Source organism: Dendrobium catenatum, unplaced genomic scaffold, assembly GCF_001605985.2.
Source record: "Dendrobium catenatum unplaced genomic scaffold, ASM160598v2 fragScaff_scaffold_460, whole genome shotgun sequence".
Classification (NCBI taxonomy): domain Eukaryota; kingdom Viridiplantae; phylum Streptophyta; class Magnoliopsida; order Asparagales; family Orchidaceae; genus Dendrobium; species Dendrobium catenatum.
Genome location: NW_021318922.1, coordinates 25,954 through 50,802, shown reverse-complemented (window position 1 = coordinate 50,802; position 24,849 = coordinate 25,954). Strand labels below are relative to the sequence as shown.

At 32.7% G+C, this 24,849-nt stretch overlaps 1 long non-coding RNA gene and 3 other non-coding genes across 5 annotated transcripts; all 4 read left to right on the top strand.

Annotated features, from left to right (window-relative positions):
• The first annotated feature begins 458 nt into the window (after window positions 1–458).
• On the top strand, window positions 459–6,822 carry LOC110103496. 2 transcript variants are annotated; one of them, XR_003700549.1, is made up of 2 exons: window positions 459–776; window positions 5,151–6,822. It is a non-coding gene; the product is annotated as an uncharacterized LOC110103496 (long non-coding RNA). The 2 variants fall into 2 exon arrangements; XR_003700548.1 differs by lacking the exon at window positions 5,151–6,822 and adding an exon at window positions 2,361–3,881.
• LOC114579522 lies at window positions 2,113–2,239 on the top strand. The gene has a single exon (XR_003700551.1). It is a non-coding gene; the product is annotated as a small nucleolar RNA snoR86 (small nucleolar RNA).
• On the top strand, window positions 3,263–3,389 carry LOC114579521. The gene has a single exon (XR_003700550.1). It is a non-coding gene; the product is annotated as a small nucleolar RNA snoR86 (small nucleolar RNA).
• On the top strand, window positions 4,667–4,800 carry LOC114579523. The gene has a single exon (XR_003700552.1). It is a non-coding gene; the product is annotated as a small nucleolar RNA snoR86 (small nucleolar RNA).
• Window positions 6,823–24,849: the final 18,027 nt, after the last annotated feature.

Sequence of the window (24,849 nt, the reverse complement as noted above, 5' to 3'; positions counted from 1 at the left end):
ATTATGTTTGTGCTCAGTATTAGCTGCATGTTTATCAATATTGATTTTAGGTATTTGAAAAGCTATAATTGCAATAATTTAATTACATACTGGATTACATTGGTCTTATAAGAATGCTTCATTATTATGAGGAATCATTGAATCATAATATTAACAACAAATTAGTTAGAATTTATTTTTTTTTATTTAAAATAAAAAATATCAAATTTATATTTATTATTCATTGTTATCATAAAAAGAAAAAAAAATCATTTAATAAGTTCAAAATTTTGAAAACATACTCATTTATTTTTAAAATTAAACATGAGGATAAAATAATTTTCCAAAACAAATGTTTATTTTAAAAATAAAAAAATAAAATATAAAATATTTCGAAAAGTAAAACACTAAAACACTTAGCTGAAGCATCTTACAAATTTATCGTTTATTAATTCATGAAATGGATTAACAAACACTGCAGAGTGGTTCCTCTGCTATATAAAGGATGAAAGCATGCCCAATTCGGACTTTAGGGTTTCTGGCGATAGTCATCTAGGTAAGTTGTATAGCGGCGGGAGCTGAGCGCTATACAGCGTGGACGAACTTCGAAAGCGGCGGCAGCGGTTGTAATGTGGGATTGGTGCAAACTGGCCGAGATAAGGCTGATCTTCTCTAACTTTCGGCTAAGAAACTTCTCTTCACCTTCTTTTTTCAGATCTCAACTAAAAACTCTTTGCGAGGCGATCGCTCATTGACTTGGTACGATGGATGTGAAGCTCTCAAGTGAGTTTTATAAGGTTATCGCCTTTTCTTTTGCGTTTTACAAGCAGGGTTATTGTTTACCCAGATGCGCATCTAATCAATGAGGATGTATATTTACTTTTCTTATGTATTTTATTTCTTTCCTGCGTGTTTTCTCCGTTAGGGTTTCACGTTTCTCTATTATCTGTACTTGATTTTTTATTTATACCTTTTTTTTCGTTTATCTTTTGCATTTCAATATTTAAACGTTTTTATTGTTCTCGTTATCATTAATTTTATCCATATTATTAGGCATTGCAGATTTACTAAATTTCATTTAAGATTAAGGGGTTGTTTGGTTGCAAATAGATAATCTTGTAAATCCAGATTTACTAAATTTTGAGTTTGTTAAATTCTAAAAATTATTTGGCATGACAGATATTAAGTCCTTTAAAATTATTTAACAATGCAAGTACATTCAAGACAATTAAATCGTATAAGATTTATGCAAAAGAGATTATAATGAAATTATAATTATTAAAATAAACATATCTACTTATGAATTCCAAATAAAAGTACATAACAATAAAAGTAACATATCCAATAAGATTAAAAATACAATTAAATATAAATTTTTATTTAATGGATGTACTTAAGTTGATTGGTATTGTGGGCTTATTGTGGCGATTGAATTTCTTATTGCATCACTCTGAAGGCCTGAACTATCTCCTGAAATGGTGCGTTCACATTAGGGTATGCACTATTAACTTATATCTTGTTGAAATCACTATCATGCTGCATTTCAATTTGAGATATGTTAAAATATATATCCTATTTGTTGTAATGTCCAATAAAATTATGCTACACTACACAAATAAGCAAAATATCTACTTGAACCATTAAAAAGTTTCCACTTAGGGCATCTCCAGCCGAAACTGTCATTTTTCACTGCAAAATGCAGTAAAATAGTGAGAACGCCATTTTGCCCCAAAATCATCGTTGTTTCTTTCACGCCTTTATCAGACGGAGTTCGGTAGAGAGAAAGAAATGGCGAAAGTGAACAGTGCGACGCCAATATTGGCGTCGCACTGTTCATAAGTGACTGAATGCCGACAAAAATGGAGTTCGGTTGGCACGTCTGAGGCTCTCCATTCGCCTGTTTGCCAAACGGCTGGAGAAGGCCTTATGAGTTATTTCTTAGAATCTCTATTCCAATTTATTAAATATTTTATCGACTAGATTTTGTAATTATGTGTGGTAATGAATGTAATATCTATTTCAATTTAATTTGAGTGTTATAGAGCAACAAGCGACTTAATGCACCTTGATAGAATATTCTCACCATTGGTAAGAAGGAAATCTAATTGTACAATTAGAGCAAGCCAATTTGCAGAATGAAGTCACATCAGTGAGGTTGTGATCTTTGTTTCGAAGGTTGGCAATAGTAATATATCATTGCAGTTCTCCGTGCCTCTCAAAAACTCACTTTTGAGATTGGCCTCGAACAAATTGCTACATATCTGAAACTTCTCATTCCCTTTTTTTTTTCCTCGATTTTTTTATTCATTCTTTTAATTTTCATGTAGTAATTTTTTTATCAGGCTTATCTGTTTCCTCATTTTAACTATTGGGTTTGACAGATATTTATTATTTTCAATTCCAATTTTTTAAGTCTGAATGGGATTTTATTAAAGATTGGATTGGAATATGATTGACAAGTGGACAATTGTCAATCATCATATCACTAAACAAGAGTCTACATAGGTCCTTATGATGTCATTCTAGAATGAGGTCAACACTTGGTAGAATGTTATAGTGGCAATCTCATTTGATTGCCAATGTTATGTAGAATGTACTATCATTGTAATGCATAATTACATAATATAATGGAGAGAATATTTGATATTTGGAAGAGAATTTTCAATCCTTAACTCACATGTGAATTTTTTATTGATTGTTCAGGTAGATATTATGCTTTTGTATAGTATTGTATTATTTCATTGGACTCCACTGCGAACACGAGGTGTTTAAACATGTCTCAATGTGAAAGAATCATGACAATAATTTCAATAAGGTATAAGTCAATGATAAAGATCCTAAATAGGCATGCAATAGTTTTGGAGAGAATCTAAGATGTAGTGAAGCATTCATTTGCTACCAACTTATGTGAAGGATGTGCACTATTAACTTATATCTTGTTGAAATCACTATCATGCTGCATTTCAATTTGAGATATGTTAAAATATATATCCTATTTGTTGTAATATCCAATAAAGTTATGCAACACTACACAAATAAGCAGAATATCTACTTGAACCATAAAAAAGTTGCCACTTAAGAGTTATTTCTTTTAATCTGTATTTCCATTTATTAAATATTTTATCGACCAGATTTTGTAATTATTTGTGGTAATGATTGTAATCTCTATTTTCATTTAATTTGAGTGTTATAGCACAACAAGAGACTTAATGCACCTTGCTAGAATTTGCTCGCCATTGCGAGAAGGAAATCTAATAGTACAATTAGACCAAGCCAATTTGCAGAATGAAGGCACATCAATGAGGTTGTGATCTTTGTTTCGAAGGTTGGCAATAGTAATATTTCATTGCAGTTCTCCGTGCCTCTCAAAAACTCACTTTTGAGATTGGCCTCGAACAAATTGCTACATATCTGAAACATCTCATTCCTTGTTTTTTTTTTCTCGATTTTTTTATTCATTCTTTTAATTTTCATGTAGTAATTTTTTTTATCAGTCTTATCTGTTGCCTCATTTTAACTATTGGTTTTGATAGATGTTTATAATTTTCAATCCAATTTTTTAAGTCTGAATGAGATTTGATTAAAGATTGGATTGAAATATGATTGATAAGTGGACAATTGTCCCATCATCAGATCACTAAACAAGAGTATACATAGGTCCTTATCATATCATTCCAGAATGAGGTCAACACTTGGTAGAATGTTTTAGTGGCAATCTCATTTGATTGCCAATGTAATGTAGAATGTACTATCATTGTAACGCATAGTTACATAATATAATGGAGAGAATATTTGATATTTCGAAAGAAAATTTTCAATCATTAACTCACATGTGAATTTTTTATTGATTGTTCTGGTAGATATTAAGCTTTTGTATAATATTGTATTATTTCATTGGACTCCACACGATGTGTTTAAACATGTCTCAGTGTGAAAGAATCATGACAATAATTTCAATAAGGTATTAGTCAATGATAAAGATCCTAAATAGGCATGCAATAGTTTTGGAGAGAATATAAGATGTAGTGAAGCATTCATTTGCTACCAACTTATGTGAAGGATGTATACCTTTTTTTTTAAGTGAAATTTTATTTCATTTTATATAGCTTATTTACTAAATATTAATCTGACTCATAGGAAATGAGCCAATCATGCTGATCAATTTAAGTGTGCTCTATGCTTGAGCTGCCCAAAAATTTTAAATTTATATTTAATTATAATATTTATTTTATTGGGTACGATGCTCCTGCTAATGTGCAGTTTTATTTTGATTTTAGGAGTAAATGTATTAATAATGATTGTTATTTTACTTGTTTTGAATACTAAAATGCATTGTCAAATAGTTTTATGGGATTTAACATTGCATGCTTATTTTAATTTTACAAGTAGATGCATTTGTGATTACTATTCTTATTTCATTATTGTTTTTTATTATATATATGAGAGCAATATATATATATATATATATATATATATATAGATTGAAATAAATATTTCAAATCCTGAGTTATATTGTCAAACAGTTTCAAAGGATTCGCTAAATAGTAAATCCTACTTGCAGTCAAACAACGTCTTCTTAAAGTGCTTGCTTGAATATTGTTGCCTTTACATTCGATTCTTTACTATTTTTGTAAATGGTTAAATAAGAAAAAAAATCTGAAGTACAGGTGGTAAAGGCCAATTTGCAGAATGATGGCACATCTGTAACATTGTGATCTTTGTTTCGAAGGTTGGCTACAGAAATTTGTTGTGGCAGTTCTCCGTGCCTCTCAAAAAAAAAAAAATCACTATTGAGGTTGGCCTCGAACAAACTGCTACATTTTTTTTTTTCACTTTTTGTAGCATTGATGTTTCCCTTGTTCAAGCTTTGAATTTTATTTAAGTTTTGGTTAGAAGTTTGGCCAGCTTTTTCCTTTTTTTTTTGGTCTAGTCTTGAGTTTGTTTTATTTGTGGTTCTTTTGGTTGAAGCGTTGTGACTGATGCCAAATTGAACTATAGCTTGATATTGTTTTTTATTAGAGATTATTGGCTGATGCTATGGACTCTGTCTACTAAAAGGTATTAATTACCAATCTATTAATTGCTACTTAGGATGAAATCTATTATCTCAAGAAACAAAACTTACTTGAATTTAAATGACATCAACTGCCTTTTTGTACCCAATTGTGAAGGATGAAGGAGAGATTCATTGGTCATACAATTTGGCAACATCTCGTCCCAACAATCACTTTTTGTGCTAGAGATGAAGGATCTGTCAGTTGTGTCACTAAATAGCATCTCGTCCCATCTCTTTTTTAACACTAGAGGATGAAGGAGCTATATAATGATGATAGTAAAGGTATAAAATATGATTAGTTAAGGTGCTAAGTGGTGGCTTGTGCTAATTAATCTATGTTTTAGGACAGTAAAACTCATTTGTAGGACTTTAAAGACATTGGATGTTTTTTATATCCACTCGTAAAGGATGGGAGAGGGACCCACTAGTTGTATCACTAATCATACTGCTTGACAATATCTCGTCTGACCCATTCCTGTTGGAACTAGCGGACGTGGAAGCTTTGTAATGATGATAGAAATTTATATTTGTATTTAAGGGAATTGGACTTGCTCATCCAACTGCTATTGATATTTTCAACATTTTTATTTGCTCTCAGAGCAATTATTCGCATCCTTGAAGATGTTAGAGAACGTTTGATTGATGCTACAATATGGTGTGCTTTGTATATCTAAGGATTACACGCTAATGTGCGTAGGAGATAATAACAAAATGATTCAAGTTCCCATTACCACCAAGCCTGTTGATTGAAAACTGTACATCTTGCATCACTTGAAACTTGATTGAAGTAGAAATGAGGTACAACTAATTGTTATTTTCCGTTGCGATTTATGACTACGCATATTACAGATTATGGTACATGTGATGCTATTTTGTCGAATTCATATTGAAACCCTCAAGTTTTGCAAGCTGGAAGAACAATGAGAATGCTGTTGACATAGGTAGAAGGGATATAACATACGAAGTTTTTTTGTGTGACATGTTTAAATTTAAGTGATTTCTTCCTTGCTATGATAAGAGAAAATTGATACTTTTAGCCAAGTTATATATAAGTGATTTTTTTTTACAATTGAGCTTGTGGCTATTAAAATTTAATTATCAACTTATATTATTGATATGCATATCATTGATGAGTTTTTTTTTCTCTAAGCAATATTGTTGATTTTGTAAAGCAAATCGTTAAGGTCAAGAAAGATGGTGTGTGTATCATTTAGTTTATAAATGTATTATTTTAGTATTAACTTTATCAGCTATAGTGGAGAGAACATTGTCTACAATAAAGATTATCAATTATCAATTGTGTGATAGGATGAGTGATGATTGACTCAATGCTTCATTAGTGCCTTCCATTTAAAAAGATGTATTTGATTTGATTTTTAATAAAATTGTAATGCAGTATTTTTAAAAAATGCAAAATAAATTAATAAGCTTATAATAATTTTTGATTCATCTATATTTTTTTAAATTTTTGATTCATCTATCATAATGAAATATAAGATTTTGTTTTGAATAATCTCATCATTTTATTTTTAAAAATATTTGTCCATTTATATGAATGTTTCTCTATTTTCCCTAAAATGAAAGTTTGGTTCCACCTTTGAGTAAGAAAGTCATCTCAAATGAAGCATACCAAATGAAGCAAAAGCCTGATGTCCATGAGTAGCAGTGGTGTGGGTCGCTCTCGTCTAGGTCAGCTAAGGAGATTAGTGAAAATTGTCAAGCGCGTCACAAATTGACTTGCCAACGGCCCGATACGCTAAAAAAAAAAAAAAAAAAAAAAAAAAAAACATAAGCCTAAGAAGTATATTCTTTCTTAGGACACAACAATTAGCATATTTTTTATGGTTGGCATTAGGATGAATATATTGATTACTCAATTAGTTATGTTTAAAAAATAATTAAATTATATGAATTATTTTCTGCATTCATACAAAAAAAAGCCATCGGGAAACGCTTAGGTGACACGTGACCATTGGGAAAAGCTTTTTGTATTTAGCTAATACTATTTACTAATGTATTATTGGTCGGCTAAAATCAAATTACAAGCGGATGTAGGGGTGAGCATTGTCCGGTTTGGGTGGGATGTTTTGCAAAGTAATTTAATTAATTAATTTAAATTATTATTTTTAAAAGTAAAGCAATTAAATTATTTTAAAATTAAATTAAATAAAACCGATTAATTTGATTTAATTTTAGATGAGTCAACTATAATGATGGTAAAATAGGTTTTCGGATTGAGTTTGAGTCGGACATGAAATTAACTCGCTCTTAACATGGTTGACTTGAACCTGACTCATTTACCCAAATAGGTTAACAATTTTGCCCCAAACCAGCTCGAAACCACCTAATCCGACTTGCTAACTCAATTGAGTTCGACGGGTAAGTACGAGCAGGCGAGTTGAGCTTGAGCTCAACGGGCGAGATGCGACGGAGTGGGTGGGACATGGACTGATAAAACTTGTTGCTTTAAGGTTCCTGGATTAAATTGAACCCAACTTGATATTTTAGAAAAATTAAACTCGTATTTAATTCGTTTGTTAAAATGGTCATCCTAAATTCAAAATATTTGAGTTAAATTTGGGTCAAGTTTATGTGTGGCATCATATGTTGACACCCCTGCTTATACTCTTCTGTGAGAAGAAATTATAAATATATTTAGATGACGTTTAAATCAGTTTTAAAGGGTGAAAAACCTAATTTTTGTAAATGAAAAATATATACAGCCTTAAAATTTGATTGAGCACGCTAAAAAAAATTGTTCTTATTTACTTAATAAATATATGGATGCACAAAGTTGGCGGCTTTCTTTAACTTGCACTCAGATTTTTTTTTTTTTTTTTGGGAAAAGTAAGGTAAAGCCCAAATATCATTGATATAAAAAACTAGTTACATGTGTAAAAAGAACTAAAAGAGCAATTTTTTTGGAGAACAATTAGAAAATGAGCACCCAAAAGCGCCAAAAATTACACAGGCTAGAAAAGGAAAATAAGTCAGGAAGATGGCTCCAGGCTTGAAGAATAAGTAGTCCAGCACAAACAGCAATAAAAAGCTTAAGTTGAGCAGCCAGCAAGTAAACCCCCAGGATTGGGTTAGTTCTTGTGTCGGGCTAAAAAAAAAACAGTCAACATCCTCAAAAACGGCGAATCCCCGATTGCCAATAATGTCACCAAATAGAAAAATGTTGCAAAATTCGCCGTCCAGGGGGGAGGATGAAGTCTGCACATCATCGCTCCCAGCCAGCAGAAAAATGAATATATACTTGAATCGATGCCAATGGTAATACAATTTGAGCATAAAAATAGAGAAGCCAGCAGACCGGAAAGAGATGAAGACCATTTATAAATAAAATTAGACATAGCTTTTATATCAGTGTTGCAGATACTTTTCCATATAATTGAGGAGGTTAAAGATTGGGGCTTCCAAGGGGAACAATGGTTAGATAAATACCAAGCAGAAAGAGGTGAAGACCATTTATAAATTCTAAGGATGAGAGAGCAATCATAGGCATATCTAATGGCTTGAAACACCAGTATTCCAAGACCACCCTTTTTTTTTTTGGTTTACACGTATTAGCCCAAGAGACCATATGAAGCTTTCTATCCTCAATATTTCCAAAAAATAGAAATTTCGCAGAGTATTTAGCAAGCTGCTTGCAGCAAGATGTAGGTATAATAGCCCCACGAATCCAATAAGCTATGATATTCCATATTGTGAATCTCAAGAATTGTAGCCTACCTGCAAAAGACAGAGACTTTGCTTTCCAACCCGAAAGCTTGTTAGTAATAGTATCAAGAAGTGGAGAGAAATGGGTTATAAGTGTTCTTTTTATGGAGATAGGGATGCCCAAGTATGTGAAAGTAATGCAGATATTATGAATATGAAGGATGTCACATATGGCTTTGATGTGAGAAGAGCTCCCTTGCATAATGATGGAACTTTTATCAGGATTAATAAAAAGACCAGAGTTGACAAATTTAAGGAGAATATCATTCAGCACCTGACAGTTCGAAGGGGTGGCCTTGCCAAACACAAGGACATCATCCGCATAAAGGAGATGAGAAATTTTGAAGCCATTAATATCAATAGGCTAGAAGGAAGAGCCCTCATTCAAGTTGTCAAATAAACTAAATAGAGCATCCATTGCAATGCAGAACAAATAAGGACCGAGGGGGCATCTTTAACGCAGCCCAACCGAGGAGGGAAAGTACCCTTCTAGTTGACCATCCATGCAGATAGAGAAATTCACATTAGAAATGCAAACTTTAACCCATTGAATGAATAAAGGAGGGATACCCTTCTGAGCCATTCTTTACAATAGGAAGTCTCTAGATAGAGAGTCAAAAGCCTTCTTAATATCCAACTTATCACACATATAAGGATCCTTGGTAAACTTTTTAAAGTACCTTAAAATTTCAGAGGCTAAAATGACATTATCCGTAGATATCCGGTGCTTAATGAATCCAGCCTGAGCCATGTCAATAATGAGAGGCATAATGCACTTAAGTCTGTTAACAAGGATTTTAGAGATGATCTTATACAAAGTATTGCATAAAGAGATGGGCCTGAAATCTGAAATTGAATTAACATGGGAAAATTTAGGAATAAAGAAAATAGCAGTAGATTTGACCCCAGAAGGAATATATCATTTAGTAAAAAAGGATTGAACAGCAGTACAGAGGGAGGGGCCAAGGATATGCCATCCAGACTTATCGAAGCAAAAATTAAACCCATCAGGTCTAGGTGAGGAGGAAGCCCCTAAAAAAACAGCTTTCCTTATTTCAGGTTCGGTAATGGGAAGAGTGAGGGTGGCAAAAATAGAGGGGGAAACAGTTCTACCAATCGGGAAGGAGGAAGTGTGAGGGGTGTGAATTGCAGTGGGGTTTAACAGGTCATGGAAATGAGCAATGATCTTCTGCTTAGCATTATTAATGTTCCCAGAATTATCGCACATAACAGTATGTAAAGCTGCACTATTAATGGATTTCCTCATGCGGATTTTGGAGTATAAAAATTTAAGGACATCTTCCCCATCTTTGATCCATTTGGCTTTGGCTCTTTGAGTGACCCAAGAAGTCCATGATGTAGTTAAATCAGCAATATCACCATTAGTACCTTTCAAAACATCATTAAGGTTGGGATTAGAAGGGTCATAATCCAAATTATTAAGGATGGACTGTTGCTTTTCCTGAAGGCTATGAAGAGCTGATTGAATGACATTGGCAGAGACCCATTCTCTAGTTTTGATTGAAGCTTTGAGCTTCCTTAGCTTATTAGACAAATCCACCAGTGGATTACCCAGAGTGGGCTCCAAGAAATTATATAACAAAATGCCCTAGTAGTCATCCTTAGAAGTCCAAAATTTTTTGAACAGAAACCGATTACTACTAGAATTAGATCTTCCATTTTTAAGAACAATATGGACTGTGGTCAGAACAAAAAGGCTTATCCACAAAGTAATAAGAGACTGGGTATTTGCCAATCCAAACTTCATTCACTAAAGCCCTATCAAGCTTAATATGAATGGAATTCTCTGTTTGCTGATTGAACCAAGTATAAAATAGACCAGTAGAATAAAGTTCAACGAGATGGTTGTAAAAAATGAAAGAGTTAAAATCCCCCAAACGACTGAAATGGAGTGGGGTTCCACCCGCCTTCTCATTTTGAAACTTGAAGCAATTGAAATCTCCCAAAATAATCCACAGAATATCAGAGGAGGGTGAGTTAGAACAAAGTTGTTGCCATAATAACAACATATCATCCACAGAGTTGGAACCATAGACAGCACTAAGAAAAAGGATGTGGCAGGGCCATAAGAAACAAAACCACAAATAAGCTGAGAAGAGAAGAATGTGGGAGCAAAAGAGATTCGATCCCTAGCCCATTTAATCCAAATCCTTCCAGAAGCAGAAAAATTAAAATTATTGCAGCTAACTTCAGAATTAAAAACCGTGTGAGCAATAGTGAACCAAGGATCAGCAATAGAATTTGAATGAATCCTATTCTCCATAATACAAATCAGATCCAACTTATGTGCTTTAATAAAATGCTTACAAGCGCTAACTTTGCTAGGGTTATTAAAACCCCTAATGTTCCATGAGGCAATAGAGGGAAGGGTGAGATGGCTTCTTATGTTTGCCTTGGGTATTTTTTGCTGATGATGAGGGAGGGGGCTGTGGTATGTTGGCAACTTTTGTTTTTGGAGGATGGGGCTCTTCTTTTTCCCTGTTCACATGATTTTCCAATACAGGGTCAGAATTGATAGAGCAAGCATATGTTTGAATGTCCATTAGAGCATCAAACTTGTTAGGGGAAACAACATCAGTTGTCTGATTTTTGGAGACATAAAGGTTGATGGAGTTAATAATGGTTTCATCCGTAGGGGAGTTAAGGTTAGGTATAAAGTCAGTTTGTGGAAGTTGAAGTTTTGAAGCAGAGGTTTGGTCGGTAACATTTTGTGGTTGAGAAGATTTTGAGGGGGAGGAAGAGGAAGGGATGTCGACAGAGAAAGCTTTGGTGGGCGGCTTTTTGGGACTAGCAAGAGCTTTGGGAGTAGATTGAAGAGGCAGTAACCTAGCACGACCAGTAGGGTTAGAGCTTCTTTCCCTGGTGTTATGGGGAGTACGAGAAGAACTTCCTCTAAAATTGGCGGCCTTCTTAATATTGTCCCCATCTGAGGTAGTAGGATTGGTGGGACATGTAGCAGAAGAGTGAAATATGGATTCACAGGTATCACATGGAGAAGGCCTCCATTCATATTGGACTTTAACCTTCATCCTCTATGGAAATAGGGATATAGTCAGGGTATTTGATTTTACTGTTAACTTGGATGCATACATGGGCATAGGTCAATCTGGTTTTCTGGGCAGTTAGAGCATCCACTGTCAGGGGAATACCAATTTTGCTATACACGAAATACCCTTAGAGTTCCAAACACATAGCAGAAAGTCAAGCAGCTTTACCCAGATTAGAACCGAAGAGAAATTTTATTTTTATGGCTTAAACCTAGGATACCATTTCTGAAGAATGAAAGGCAGACCTAGGAGAAACCACACCCCGCCATTCCAGGCCATTTCGTAATCCGCAGGAGAAGAGAACTTAATAAGGAAAAAACCATCACTCAAATTAAAGAGCTGGATAGTACCTTGGAGCTTCAAGTTTTCTGAAGAGCAGAAAGGAGAGCCTCATAATAAGGTCTCCTGCCAACAAAAAAACTTACCAGGGATAGATTCCACTCTTCAACAGCAGCATCAATTTTGGTGCGCTGGAAAATAAGAACTTCGTCAGGATCTTCACGAAAATCAACCGATAGATCTTTAGACGACAGGCAGTCAGGGGTAGCAATATTTGTCCAACTCCGGAGAGAAGGAAGAAGTGATGGAGGAGCAGTAGCAAGAAGGTGGGAGTGGGGAGAAAAGTCTTGCTCATGGAGAGGGGATCCCATGGAGAGGGGAACCCCTCACGAAGAGGGGAAAAATGCCGGCAAGGGAGGCAAAGCAAACCTTAGCAGAGCTATAGCACAAAATGAATATTCCCTTGCACTCATATTTTGATCAAATATGATGGGGCAAATTTATCATGGGGCTGCCCCCCATTGGTTATTCTGACCATACACTTAATGCTCAATTAAATCTATTTTTCTAACTTCTTAATTATAAGTAAAAGTAAATTTTTATTATTACTTATTAGGTTTTTTTTTTCGCGGATAGAAGGTACGAGGCAGAAACGCGGAAGAATTTCACGCGCAAACGAACTATAGGATGGAAAATGAAAAGGCTATAGGTGATTTTTTATTAATATGTTAATTAAGACTTATTTGTTTAAAATTTAATAAATATAAATGAATTAAATATTAATCAAACACAATTCAAATATGAATATCTATTCAATTCAAATATGAATGTCTATTCATTTAGACGAACAAAATTTGAAATAAGAAAAAGTTGAAATTGAGATTGAACCAAACTTGAACAAAAACATGAACAAGCACTAACTCGGTTTGGCTCTATTCTTATATCTTATGTTGGCCAAATTTTTGGAACCAACATGATTCGAGCTAAAATTCGTGAAAAAAAAACATAAATTTGAAATAATTTTAAAAGAAACAAATTCGTTGAACCATATATCGCAATATATGAATGCGTGTTCTCTTTTGGCGCATTCAAAGAATGCGCCAACATTTTGATCGCATTCTATAGAGAGGCGAATAATTATACAGCCTGTTAAGCTGCATCGCTGGCTGCTCTCGCAATTTGATGTTTCTTGTCCGTAGCGGGAACCAGATCCGCGAATTCCACAAACCAGTGTGAAAATAAAGGCTGTGATTATTGGTGGTGGTTGGATGTTGAGGGAAATGACAAGGAAGATGAAAATTTTGGTTATAAATATGGTGGCCAAGTTGAATGGAAATCACAAATTCCCCTAACTCCCCATAGTCGCTCCCCATAGTCTTTGCATTTAGATCAGAGAGGTGAGTTGTGTTTTTTTTTTTTAGTTTGTTTAAATTATTTTATGTTAAAGTTGTTTTGCTTCTGTTATAATTTTTAGCAAATTTTTTTAATAGTGATGTTGTATTATTTAGCAATTGTGTTATGTGTAATATATTAGGTTTTGTATATTACAATTTTTAATTCATATTAGTTTTTTGTATATTATGTTAAAAGTTTAGGAATTGTTTTATTTTTTTTTTAGCAAACTTCACTTTTGTCATAGTTTTTAGCAATAAATTTAATTATGTTTAAAAATACTTTGACATATGCTTTAGCAAAAATGAGTACATCATGCACATAAGAAAATCAAATATGATCAACAATTCTCATGAGATTTAACAAGCACATATAGCATTAAATTTAATAATGTTTCCAAATACTTTTTCAGCTTGGCAGGAAAATTTGCTTTTAGCTTTTATCTACTCAGATCTATAACTATTTAATATAATTAAAAATATGAGATTTCTTACACGACCAAATTTTTAGAACAAACGTAGTTTAAGCCAATAACAAAGCAAAGAAGCTAAATTAAAATATTTGAAAGAATATTACTCAAATTTTTGTATATTTGAACTCCTAAAAGGAGTAGAGAATATTACTCTAATTTGTTTATTTTTTATAAATTAAATATATAATAAAATATAATTATATTTGCATTATAAAGCTGTGCCTGTTTTAAATTTTTTTAAAATTTATCATTAAGTTATGTTAAAAGTACATTTGTTAACCTTGCTAAATAAATAAGAAATAATATTGATTAAGAGTTCTTTAATAGTACATTTATTAATTAATTAATAACTTTTAGAAGCTACATAAAAACTATAAATTTAAATATTTGTAAAAAACAAAAAGTTTTATTTTTTTTTTTTGCAATATAAAAGCAAAAAAGCAAGAATATTTTTTTTTAAAAAAAAATATGATTCATTTATGAAAATTATGAAAACTGATTTATAAATAAAAATTTTGAATTAAAGAAAATATACTTAAAATGCACTTTATTATCAATAAAAAAAATCTACCAGAGATGGATTCTGAGATTTTATTAGAAATATAAATTTGGTTTTTTTTAAAACAATTACAAATAGTAATAAAAAATTATCTGGTTAGAGAGATATAAAAAAGAAATCCTAATATTTTTAGGAGAGAATTTATTTGGTTTTTGCAAGAGATCAATCTTCATGATCAAAGTAGAGAGAAGTGGAGAAATATTAAATTTTGCCATAAAGAATTTGTAGTGGGTTTTTTTTAGAATTTTGAAATTTGAAGAAAGTTAATTTTTTTCAAGTCATGAAAATTCATCCAAGGCATGATTTGGCCATAAATATCTCATGCAATTAAAGAAAGAATGTTATCTTCATGAAATTAGTTAAATTAGTAAATGTTATTTTATATAAGTGAAGGTTATCATATAGTTGTAAGGTCAATTAAAATATTATTTTCTAAAATTTTACTAACTATGTAATAATTAAAATCTTTGTAATTTTTTTTAGAATTGAAAATAATGTAAATTAAGTAACATAATATTTGGTTATTATGAATAGTTAGAAATTAAATATTAAGATTGAGTAAATTTTCACATAGAAATTATTTGTAAAGGTCTTCATTGTTATATACATATTATAAAGAATTATAGTAGATCAACATTATAATAATTTTGTTAAATTAAATTTAATAAAATAAACAAAATTTTTTGACACTTTAGTTACTTCCTAATCCATACAAGAAGTTGCATTATAGGCTAAATAGTTAATACAAAAAAATCAACCCGTATATGTTATGAAATATCAAGTCAATATATTATAGTAATCGAATTCAACAATTCATTAGCTTCACTTCATCAGAAGGGAGTGAGATAGAAGGAGTTTTCACACGTTAAAATGATTTTACATTCATTACATTATGAGCACTATGTTAAGTAAAGAACTTTAGAAATATATGACATTCTTGGCATTGACCCTCAACTATTTTTAAATTAGGATAGCATGTCACGCTTAATGTTATATTTTGGTGGAGAGCTACGTATCAGGGATGAGTTCACAACAACATACATTGGTGGAAAAAATCGGTCAATCATCGTTGATGAGGATATATCACTTACAATGCTAAAAGACAGGATTATGCGTGCACTTAGGATAAATTCTACAACAAATACTGTCAGCCTAACATGTTGCCTTCGTAATAATGGTGGCTACTACGCTACACATGTCACCTATGATGAGATTTGTGAGTTTATGTTATTGGAAGCTAGAAGTCATGCTGTCGTTGTCTACGTTGAGGTAGAACAAATAAGTTATGGTGATGTTGCTGGTCCGTCAATGGATTTACATATGTAAGTATTTAGAACTATATTATATGATGCTTTGGTGGTTTAATTCTTTATTAAAATATGACACATAATTAAATCTTTTTAAACATGTCCTAACCTATGATATGACGGAGGAGTAAATACGATAGACATGAAAAATAACTTTTATGGCCAACTTAGTTAATCAGAGCGACCAAATTTCGTGCAACAACAGCTGCCTCCACGTCCCAGTGTGACCGAACGTCCAAGTTGGGTTAGACCAAGTAATAGTATATGTGAAGAAAACCTAGTTTCTTCGTCATACATGCCACAATCAAAATAAAATGAAAATGTTATGTTAGACGGAGATGAGATGGATAACAATGACGTAGATTCATATAAAACTATGAATAGTGGTAGTACTGATTCAGGAGATAGTTGTAGTCAACCTGAAATAGAAATATTGGAATCAATGAGAAATTATACGAACGAAGAAAATATTGGTGTTGAGTTCATTGAAGATCATGCAAGATGAAACGTAGATGTATTAGAATCGATGGATACAAATAATAATTTCAAGGAAACCATTCAAACAACCTAACAATGGGATGGTAATGATCAATGTGATCCTCCTGTCCTCAATATTGTTAGCTCAATATAATCAAATATTCCTTCGGAACTGTATGAAGGTCAAATATTTCATAGCAAAGAAGACTTACAGGCTGCAATTAATGGTTGATCAATTTCACAAAATGTTGAGTACATAAATTCGACTTCCAACAAAAGTCATCTCACTATTTTATGTAGTCAACATAATAATATGCATAGTCCATGTTATTGGCGATTACATGCATCACTAAGTAAAAGACTAGGTGATCTTTGGAAAGTGTCATCTGCGGGTCCTCCACGTAGTTGCACCCAACCTATTATGACTGGTGGGCATCACAATTGCACCTCAAAATTTATATGTAGGCATATCATGCCTATTATAAAACAATAACTAGATATGAATCCAGAGAAGATAAATTGCAAGAATGGAGTCAAAGTTTGAAATAAAGATTTCATACATGAAGGCATAGGATGCATGTAGAAAAGTCATCGAATAGATATTTGGTACCTATGAGGATTCATATTGTTCTCTTTTACGTTTCATGGAAGTTATACGTTTGTCCCAACCAGGAATTGTATACAATGTTGATTTATGTGGAGGTTTATGATTCAAGGCTTTATTTTGGGCGTTTGGGTCATCAATTTATGGGTGGCAACATTGTCAGCCTGTCCTTAATCTTGATGGAACTTTCTTACTCAGAAAGTATCGTGGAACCCTTCTTGCAGCTGTAGGGATTGACACGAATGGTGGATTATTCCCGTTGGCTTTTGCAATAGTTGAATTAGAGAGTAGCGATTCTTGGGTTTGGTTCCTTCGTAACCTATATGATTTGGTTGAAGTGGTAAAAGATCATCAAAATTTATGCATAATCTCAGATAAGCATTTAGGACTTGTGAGAGGGTGCTGAGAAATGTTTCCTCATGTCGTCCATAGACACTACACTGCCTTCGTAACTTGCATGAAAACTACAAAAAATATTTACGTCGCCAAGCTATTCCTGATGTTGAAGGCCTTTGCAATAATATGTACTTAGCTGGTAGTATGGAGGATATATCGAACTTCACTCGCATGATGAACCATATTAAAAATGCGAAGCAAGAAGCATATGACTGGTTGATACAACGTGATGCCAGTAAGTGGTTATTATTATTTGACAATGGATGTCGATACAACATCATGACAACCAATGCATCAGAATGTTTTAACAGAGTTCTTAAACGTGCTCGTGGACTTCTAATTCAAGGTCTAGTAATGTCCATATACTATAACCTCATATCTTTATTAATTCATGAGGCGTTCTACAGATGTTGAGAAGTGGCTAATAGCTGGGGAATTTGAATTTGTTCCTCATACGATGGCTACATTACAGAGAAATGAACGTGAAGCACGAAGATGTCCTGAACCAATAATCATTAATAGAGGAAAATTTGAAGTTGTGGATACGTCATGCCGACCACATAAAGTTGAAGTTCTTACACCTGATAATTGTACTTACACATATAAGAAACCACAATTATATCATGTGCCATGAGTTCATGTCATAACGATCGTCGGATATAGGCGATGAAATCATAATACTTACGTATGATAGTACTTCACACTCAACTCATATAGGGTAACGTACTCCGTCCTTTTCCATGTTGTTCCCCCTATGGATGTTTGGCCAAATTTTAATGAAGTTCAACGAATCATACCTTTACTTGCACCGACTTTCAGGAGTCGTGCAGGTAAACCGAGGACAAATAGATTTTGTAATACAATGGATGAGGCACAATCAACCTCAACTAAGAGGTGTGGATATTGCAAGAGAAATGGTCATAATAGGGCAACGTGTCCATATAATCCAACATCATCGATGTAATAAAGATATTCAAATTAATTAATTTTTATTAAATGTGTTTGGATTGGTATATTTTTGATACTAAGTGCACTCATTAATTTTTTTTATGAATTTAAGATATGGTCGGTAGATCGAGGCATAGTGATTCTGATCGACGTCCAAGGCTTATGATCCATAATAAGTATAATGTCGATAGCTTGAGGCATCGACGTGTTGGGCATTAAAACAATCATAATTTATGTCTATATGAATGTTTGAAACATTAATATTGTAAGATGTGTTGATTTATTGAATGCTAGTTAAAGATGCCCTCAATTTAAACCAAGTGTTATTAATTTAGTAATTAACATCTTATAATTGAACTAAAGGACATCGCCTATATATTGATGTATGTAGCTACATCCTTACATTCAACAATTCTATTATTGAATATCTTCTACATGTGCTATATTCAAGTGCAATGAATCACAAACAAAAAATTCCATTGAAGAACTTGATTATGGAGGGAAGTAGTAGATTGAAGGAATGTTTAGCACATCCAACTGATGATATGTTAGAGGAGAAAGCCAGATTAAATGAGTTATATTATTGATGCATATATCATTGGTCCGACAAGGAAGACTGCATATTATGGGAGAGACACATCTTAGCTATGACGATCCACTCTTACAGGGATGAAGATGATTTGAACAAAGAAGGATGGAAATATGTCTAAAGTAAGGATATGTAAATGGTAGGGCATATAGCACCAATGAACATTCTCAAAGGAAGATATACTGAGACAACAAGGCGTCAAGATGGATCAGTTAAACTAAGTGTGGCTAATCCAACTGCTGATATAAGTCACTGTATTCTCTATAAAAATGGGACTCCGTGGAAGATGCATTCCTTGTAAAAACATATGAGAATTTGATTTATTGGCCAGGTAAAAAGAGGAAAGAGTTTCTCGATGCATCGGATTAGCAATGCGTCCAATATTAGTTTCAACAAAGATTCAGGTGTTGCCCTACCCAAACCCAACTCCGAGCTCACACTCGCATCATATTTAATAAACCCTGAGATTATTATGTGTATCGAACTTCTTAACGTGCTCTATTTTATATTTCAGTTGAATATGATGTTAATGTACTTTTGTTCATGTTAAGATAGTTGCTATTTGCAGGCTTTACATTTTTGCAACTTGTATAGTTTTGATGATTCCAAACATTATTGTTCAAATGTGTAGTTATCTCCTAACAATTTTAGAAGACTTGTATTTGCTCTTGTGTGTACTAACATTTCAGAAAAATTAAACTCCAGACTACGAAGACTTCAAATAAAATTCAGCATGAGATATTTTGTGAAATTTGAAGCTTGTACTTTTCTTTAAAATAAAATTGAAAGGGAATGATTGTAATTGAGTGAATAAAAATATACACACACACATATGGAGATCATATAAAATTTATACTGATCGTACGGGACGATATTAGTTCGTACAGGACGATCAGACAGTTATCTCCTATTGAGCACGAAATTAATAATCGTCCGGGATGATTTGTCCTCTGTAAAATTTTCGTCCAGATGAAATTAAATTATCGTACATGATGATTTTCTCTCTATAAAATTTTTGTCTAGACGAAATTAAATATCGTCTAGGACGATCTGATCTCTGTAAAATTTTCGTCTAGACGAAATTAAATTATCGTACATGACGATTTGGTCTCTGTAAAATTTTCGTCCAGAAGAAATTAAAAATCATCTAGGACAATCTTTTCTCTGTTAAAATTTTGTCCGGACGAACCAATTTTCGTCTAGACGATACAACCAACTTAGGACGGTTTTTCTGCAGTTCCTGGAACTGACCTTGTAATAACCGTTCGTACCGGACGAACCTAGTTCGTACGGGACTATTAGGTTGTACGAAGACATTTCGTACACATATACAAATAGGGTCGTTTCAAATCGTTTAAGTAATATCGTCCAGGACGATCCACAATCTTACGGGACGATCCACTGCGTACAGAATTGAAAACTTGCAGTTTTTGGGCGGTTTTTCTTGTCTTTTGTATAAATAGTCCAAATTAGACTGCCACCAAGTCTTTTTATCATTTGATCTTTATGCCTCTTGAGAGAATAGCCAAGGAGAGAGTGTGAGAGTGCATTCAAAGGAGGATTCCTACCACTGGAGCATGAAGGATTCACTTGGAGTTCAAAGGTAAGAATCTCTACTTGTGAATTGGGATTACTTCACTCTTTTCCTTCTTCCTTCTAGATTCTTGTGAGAAGATATGTCAAGGAGATCTGGTTCTCTGCCGACACTTGGAGAGTGTGAACAGACGAAGGGTTCGCTGCCTACACTTGGAGAGTGTGAATAGCCGAAGGGTTCGCTGCCTACACTTGGAGAGTGTGAATAGCCGAAAGATTCGCTGCCGACACTTGGAGAGTGTGAACAGCCGAAGGGTTCTCTGCCCACACTAGGAGAGTGTGAAAGGACGACGGTTCTCTGCTAACACTGGGGATTATGTAAAAGGATGACGGTTCTCTGCCGCACCGGGTGGTGGTGAAAAGAGTCTTTTGTAAAGGCTTCTCCGCCTTGCTGTGGGTGCAAAAGGAGAGTCACTATTGATATTAGTGCAATACTCAGAGGGTGCCTATGGGGAGTGGATGTAGGTCTGGTTTAGACCGAACCACTATAAATCTGGTGTCATTTACTTTACTGTTTTTACATTTCTGCATTTTATTTTTAGCTTTGAAAACTCTGTGGTTGAAAAACTCTTTCTACAAAAACATAAAAAAAAAATTCATTTTCGGTTCAACATAAATTTAAAGAGGGTTTAAAATTTTTTAAACTACCAATTCACCCCCCCTCTTGGTAGCCTTGGGACATTCACTTAGGCTTAACAACCTAATTACTAGACTCAACAGCTCTTATGAGTAGTAGTGAACTGGAGGTTCCTTTTAAGGACCTTGTAACCGCTTTCTTGATATTAACACGTAGGCCCCTTTATAGGTTTTAATTATAAAAAAATATAAAATAATAAAAATAAAAAACCCTCCCCGCCTGCAGGTTCTGGCAAATCACCTGGCCTTTGAGGTTGTAGATCTGTCCAGGGGATGTTTTATAATCTCTAGGGAAAAATAATTTTTAGGCCTTTTTTTAAAATTGCTACATTTTATTTTATGTATTTAATCTAGTTGATCATCATGCATTGTATTAGAAATAAATTAAAAGAGTCTAAAATTTTAATCACATCTTCTTTAAGTATTTTTCACTCTACATAAGTCAATGGACCAATTAGGATCCATTATAGACATCAGTCCCAATTCTAAAAAACTTTAATTATAGCATCCCTATCACTCTTTCATAAAATTGACTGGACTCATGGATTTTAATGTACTAGGTGGTTAGTTGGCTCTCCAATTTAGGCTGGATAAGTCCAAATTTTGCATTGCATCAGTTAAGTTTGAGTTATTGTGGTCTGGTGCCTAATTTAGATTGAGGATACATGATAGATTCTGAGCAATAAGACCCCAAACTCTATGAATGTAATCCCAAATTCTTAATAATACGATTAACTCAAATTAAAAAGAATTCTCTCAATCCAAAACTTAAAGCGCAACACTTAGATTAGGTTGTGATACTTCTGAATTATTTCAGAATCTCAAATTCTCTCCTACCCCTCTTTCTTCAACTCCGAAAAAAAAAGTGTTCAAGACTCGATCCAAACCTTGTTAAAACTCGAAATTCATCTCCTTTGATATCATTCCTAAAAAATCTATGAACAAAATTTCTGTAATTATTTTAATGAAGATTATTAGTAGGGAATTCAACCTCTCTATAATGTAATTAACTATGAGTGCTTGCGCTTGTAGGAGATTTAGGACCTACATCAACTTTTCAAAAAATAGTTTTGAACACTCAATTAATCTTCTTTGGGAAACTTAAAATTAACGACGATCATTATTGTCAGGTTCGAATAATCATTAATGAATGATATTTTATTCCTTTGGGGAGATATATTGTTTGTTGACAAAGTTTCGAATATAACATTAATGATAATTCGTCTAGATTATCATAGCTAGATATTTGATCTACTTCACTTTGACCTTTCATGTCCATATGCAGTTCTTTCCTAAAGTGGGCTATGATATTTGTGATGAAATTTGCAATTATAAATCTGAACTACATTTTAAAATCTTATTTTCACCTCTTGAGGTGGTATACATTTTCTAATGGGATGTTTGATTTTAATATTAAAATTCAAAGTCAATTTCAAATTCCCCAAAGAAGGTTAAACTTTTCAAAACCTCTTTTCAATTCCACCCCAAACACTCGACACTTTTGATGGAGTTTAAATTGTGAAACCAGAGCAAAGTTTTAAAAACTTGAATTCTTTGAAGTTGAGTGTATCCTTTAGCTACCAACCATGACTTATATTTTAAATGCTTCCTCTCAAATTTCATCAAAATATTTATTTCAACTCACTTACTTAATTTGAAATTAGTTTACTCAAATTTTAACACAAATTAAGATTTTGTTTGGGACGATTTTCTTTTTGTTTCTTAAAAAAGTTTTCTAGTTTAAAAATTTTAATTTTTAAACTAGAAAACTGTTTTAAGAAGTAATAAAAAAAACCGTCCCAAAGAAAGCCTAAGATTTTGTTTGGGTCAGCTTTAGTACCACTTTCTAAAACCTCTTTTTAGTACAAAATTTTTAATTTAAAAATTTTAATACTAAAAAACCTGATCAAACTAACCATTTATATCGACATGTAGAACACCTCTTATATTACTTCTTTGCATGATATATATTGACAGATATGCCATTGGCAAAACGAGAAATATTGCCCTTGAGGCACTTATGAAAGATTCCTAATTGCCTAAGAATTTTATTATACCTTTTCTGAGAAGATGAGCCATTGGAAAAACGAAGACTTCTCATCAGAAATATCTTTGCTGGGTTAAATGGCTTTCTAATTGCCTAAGACATGTTTTTGGCCCTTTTGGGTAGTTTATAAAAATTTTATTTAACAACAGGGTTAAAAACGAAACCATAAAAACTGACAAATACAAAGATAAAATAAGTCAGAATGGAAAAAGTAAGAAAATAATATTTAAAGGATGCTTTCCTGAGCTTACGGTGGAAGATGGCTTGGACAAAGACAAGGCGGCTAGAGAGAAAACTCTAGTAGAGCAGTGTTCACGAGTATTATATTGTTGCTTAATCTTTACCCTTAATTATATTGTTATTTACTTAGTTAATTTATATAAACTACTAATATTATTTCAACTTCCATTAAATTTTAATACAAAATATTGAACATCAATTCCTTTATACTCTTTAATTAGCTTCTTTTTATAACTTGCTGATTTGATTTAGAAGAGCTTCACATAGAAGCAATAAAGTTAATTTGGAGCCTTTAAGAAAAAAAAAAAAAAATTATTGATATAAAAGTTTTAGTACGAAGGGTTCTTAAGAAGATGAATAAAATTTTCTCTTATTGCATTGTATGCTTTACAAAAATAATGGGTGAAAGAGTTTTCTTTTTTTTTTCTTTTTCTTAAGAAAATGAAAAGTCGAGTTTAATTAATGAAGCATTTAGTATTTCATTAGAAAGAAAGATAAAATCTCAACAAAAGATTTTTGTTAAGCTTGTTTAACTAAATATGAATTTATTTGAAAGTCGTCGAAAGTCAGAAAACACACAAGATATTGAATAGAAAATTACTGTTAAAGGCTAACTAAAGAGGAATAAAGGAATTGCATTATTGATATAATTAACATTACAATTTCATAAACATGTAAATTTTTGTATCTTTTAAATATGAAAAAATAGCATATATTACTAATAAATGAATCAAGTCTCAATACAGAAGCACTCTCTCCTTATGGCTGTCAAGCTCAAAAACTTCATAAGATTTGTAATATTCTCAATACACATATCCTTTATGTAATTTGGGTGCTCAACCAGGCTTAAACCTGTCATAAGGTTTGTGATATCATCAACGCTCATATCCATACGATGATTTATCTGATTTAACTGTTCAACCAAGTTTAAATCCATTGTGATATTCGTGATATCATCAATACTCATATATGAATGAAGGTTTGTGCATTCAAAGTGCTCGACTAAGCTCAAACTATTCATGAGTCTTGTGACACTATCCATAAGCATATCAGACCAGTGATGCGTTGGTTCCACTTCCATATAATCTGGTTCCACTTCCATATAATCTGGTGCTTCTTCAACCCTTCCTCCGCAATTCCCCTCAATTTTTCTACTCCAGATAGTTGTGTCATTAACATCCTTATTTACTTTCAATCGTTTAGAGCTTAGGTACTCATCTAGCTCAATGGCACAACTTGTCGCAAGCCGGTGCTTCTTTTTATGTTTCAGCGCCAAACCTTTAACCTCATACATTGAATTTTTCTTTCTCTCCTTTTTCAGTTTACGTTTTTTAATCCTGCCATAAAAATAGAAAAAAAAAAAAAAACTTACAAATTAATAAAGACAAGTGGTAAGAAATAAAAATAGACTTTAGAAGTTCAAAAGAATTTTGCATGCTTGAAATATAATATTTTGATTACATATAATAATAATAATAATAATA